Source organism: Colobus angolensis, unplaced genomic scaffold, assembly GCF_000951035.1.
Source record: "Colobus angolensis palliatus isolate OR3802 unplaced genomic scaffold, Cang.pa_1.0 Scaffold260, whole genome shotgun sequence".
Lineage (NCBI taxonomy): Eukaryota > Metazoa > Chordata > Mammalia > Primates > Cercopithecidae > Colobus > Colobus angolensis.
Window position 1 is genome coordinate 1,358,215 of NW_012115822.1, and position 4,360 is coordinate 1,362,574.

The window sequence follows — 4,360 nt, forward strand, 5'->3', positions numbered from 1 at the left end:
TCTCGGCCTCCCAAAGTGCTGGGATTACAGAGACAATCTTAAAATAAAGTTAGTTCATGCATTCAAGTTAAATGTGTGAAATATGTTCTTTCAGAGAGTAAAACATTTTATTTAGGTGACTAATTTGTACATAATGTTAACTAATCTATTTTTAAAACTTGATGCATTTAAAATATCACAGTAATGGACACCACATGAACTACTCATCCATAGAGATACTAAACTGATGATGCTTCTGTTCTTTAACCACATGGGGTCTCTCTCTGTCTCTCTCTCTTTAACTCTCAATAAATGACTTACATGTATGTAAGTGTGTGCGTGTGTGTGCACATATACGTACATACACACCATCTGGTGCATATATTTCTAGAACTTGTTTTTGAAATGGAGACTCACTCTGTTGCCCAGGCTGGAGTGCAGCAGCACCATCTCCGCTCACTGCAAGCTCCGCCTCCCAGGTTTACGCCATTCTTCTCCCTCGGCCTCCTGAGTAGCTGGGACTACAGGCGCCCGCCACCATGCCCGGCTAATTTTTTTGTATTTTCAGTAGAGACGGGGTTTCACCGCGTTAGCCAGGATGGTCTCGACCTCCTGACCTTGCGATCCGCCCACCTTGGCCTCCTAAAGTGCTGGGATTACAGGTATTTCTAGAACTTTTTAAGTCATATACAAATTTTTGTTTCTTTTTGTGGTTTTGTTCAATGTAATATTTTTTCAAAGTTTGATTTTAATAACAAAAATACTGCATATTCTTTCAGGACAAATATTCTGAAATGTGCTTGTCATTTTTAAACAGACTGACAGCACTCACACCTGAGTATAATCCCATATAAATATTTTCTTTAGCACTCTATTTGCAATGGTTGATTCTAACACCTCTCACAAACCAGATTCCTGGGGGTCCTGGGCAGGGGATAGAGCAGTTGGGAGGCAGGACTGACTCCGAAGGGCTCAGAGCACCACGTTGCAGGAAAGTGTGTCTGTGTCAACACTGGGGGTGCTCAGGGCCCATTTCTGAGGGATCTGGGGGTGATCAGAGCTGGTGTCAGTCACCGGCCCTGCCTGGTGTCCTCTGCTACAGCTCACAGCTGTGACCTGCCCACTCCCTGGAACCACGTAACCTCACCGCTGCCTACCTCCTGATGGCGTCAGGAAGAGGTAGCCTGATCCTTTTTATTAAGATAATCAAAAATTTTAAAAAATGGAAGTACTACAATTTAAAAATAGTCATTGTTTCCCCATTTAAAGTCTTCTTCAGCCATGGTGTGTGCTCGCACCCTTTTGGTTCCCTGAGATCAAGAGACCCAAGAGCTCCTGTGTCACTGTCCCTGAAGACATCACCGTAGAGATCTGGCTCTCCTCAGAGAAGTCAAGTTCACGGAGACTTCTGTGCTTCCTCCAGTGAAGCTAAGACGCATGTGGCAGGCCAGTTTCTGAATGGAGAAACTGTGTCCAGTGAAGTTTACAATAAACATTATCTTCAGAAATGAGGAAACACAAAAAGATAAATTGAAAAACTGATGAATTCTGTGGGTAGAGGTGTGATTTTAGTTCCATGAGATTATATAGTTGAATATATGTCCTCACTCAAATATCATGTTGAATTGTAATCCCCAGTGCTGGAGGTTTGGCCTGGTGGGAGGTGTTTGGATCATGAGGGTGGATCCTCAGGAATGGCTTGGGCCATCCCCTTGGTGCTGAGCTCTCTCTGTGAGTTCACAGGAGATCTGGTTGTTTAAAAGTGTGTGGCATGCCCCTCCTCTTTCTCTCTCTCTCGCTCACTGCTGCTTTCACCATTTGATGTGCCTGCCGCCCCTTCACCTTCCACTATGATGAAAGCCTCCCGAGGCCTCCCCAGAAGTCAAGCAGACACCAGTGTTATGCTCCCTGTGTAGCCTGTAGAACTGTGAGACAACTAAACCTCTTTTCTTCATAAATTACTCAGTCTCGGGTATTTCTTTATAGCAATGCAAGAACAGCCTAAAACAGGCATGTTAAATATGTTTGACTTATGGCTGACTCCTGTAATCCCAGCACTTTGGGAGGCCGAGGTGGGTGGATCACGAGGTCAAGAGATTGAGACCATCCTGGCCAACATGGCAAAACCCTGTCTCTACTAAAAATACAAAAATTAGCTGGGTGTGGTGGCGGACACCTGTAATCCCAGCTACTTGGGAGGCTGAGGCAGGCGAATCACTTGAACCCAGAAGGCAGAGATTGTAGTGAGCTGAAATAGTGCCACTGCACTCCAGCCTGATGACAGAGAGAGACTCTGTCTCAAAATAAATAAATAAATAGATAAATAAATAAATAAATGAATAAATAAATAAAAGAAAAGAAAGACTCGACCTAATTTAATTTGTGGTCTTTACAACATCTAGTGTGTAGTAAACAGACCAAAATACTTATTAAATTTTTTAAAAAGGAGAGAGATGGTGGCTAGGTAGGCAGACAAGCTTGCATATGACTACCTGAGTGAAAACACACTTCACAGAGCCTTGGTGGGATTAATATGGAAATTTTTTTAATTATTGAAATATGCTATCCTTTCTCGTGGAAGAAGGGTGAAAGAAAGAAAAGATGAGCAAGAAAGAAATTAGAAACAGAATCCTTGTCTCTTTAGATAAAGGCCACCTAATGTAACATAAAATGGTCAGCCTGCGTATGGCCCTAACTCTTTGCTGTGATTCAGTGACAGAGCTCCCTCAACCTGCCCACCCTCTGTGATGTCCTGTTTAAAGCTGAATTGCTTTAAATCTTCTAAACCCATGGGGTCTACATATGCTGCTGCTGTATTTACCTGTTATAGAGGACTCACACTTGATCTAAAGCCAACTTTTGTTGAGGGGCTGGAATCAATTCTTGAAAGCATTCTGTTGTAGTTTCTCAGTATCCCTATGTCAACAGATAATCATTTCTAGGTTACTGGAAATGATACTGTTATTTCACCGATGAAAACAGCCATGATCCCAGGCTATGTTTCCTTCACATCCCCGGTTTCTATGCTGTGTGTGGGTCCATTGGGTTGGTGGCTGTGTAGGCCACAAATGGTAGTCAGCAGTGAGCTTCTCCATTATGGAGGACAGGCCAGGTGAGTGCAGAGGGTACACAAGTGAGTTGCAACAGATGATGGAAACCAGGTTATACCCAAGTCCTTTGTTGAGCACTTACTTTTTACTCTGTCTAGGGCTTTTAGCTCACAGGATTTGAGCACTTCTGGGTTCGTGGTGGTAATATTAGCAAGTACACTCTACAGTTTCAATTGCATATGTCCTGGGCCAGCTGCTATAGGTATGACCTCAGAACCGCAGGCGTGGGCCACGATTTCCTACATGGTGTCTTGCAGCTCCTGTAATCTGTAACCTGACCAGAAACATCAAGGTGTGTTTGTGACGTTTACACTAAGGACTATGAAGAAATAGTAAAAACGAACCTGCAGCAGCCAGGTTTTAATGGACACTGAGGACATTTCATAATGGTGAGCAATGCCTGGGAGCTCTGTCAGCCGGAGCACCTCACAGCTTAGACACACCTCCTGAACTCCCTCACATGGGGCCTCACGAGCCAGCAGCTGAGGCATAGAAAGAAAACACATTCCTTTCTGTGTTCTGCTATTTCGCCAGGAGAACTGCATCTCCCACTTGTCTTTTACAACATAATTACAAGGATGCCCCCTCTGAGATGTTCCCAAAATGTCTGAGTGATGAGAGAGACACACTGTTCTGTTTTATTGAACTCCTAATATTTATAGGATTATCTGTGTATTCAGATGTTCCGCCTGAGTTGAAGCCTCTAAAATGACTGACAGTTTTTTGATACTTGTTAAGTTAGACCCAAGCGTGGTGCTTGCACAGGCGTTTCAGTCATCACTGTCTCAACTCAGTCGCTGGTGACACATCCAAGGACACTAAAAACCAGCACCCTGAGGACACTGAAGATGGATCTGTGACCAGCAGTGGGTGCTGTGCACAGTCCCAGGCCCTGCCTGGGGGCTCCTCACAGTGGGGTGAGCCCCACTGGCCTCAGGCTGGCAGAGACAGAGCTGCCCCCGTGTTCATGGTGAGACTCAGTGGCCTGGTGCTTTCAGGGCCTGGCAGAGGCTGCTGGACAGGGGCCAGTATGTATTTTCAACAGCTGCTCCCTCCACAACCTTCCTGGTCTCATGCTCATAGCAGCCTCAGCTTCCTCCATCTCAGGTCCCCTCAGCCTCCTGAATCAGTGGCCAGATTGGATCTAATGGATCCAGGAAGGTCAAAGTCGGGGCCGATTTTACGTAAGTAGCTTTTCTCCCCCTGGGGGAGCTGGGAGAATAGTACAAGCCTGGAGCAGTCCAGGCTCACTGTGCAGCCTCAGGACAGGG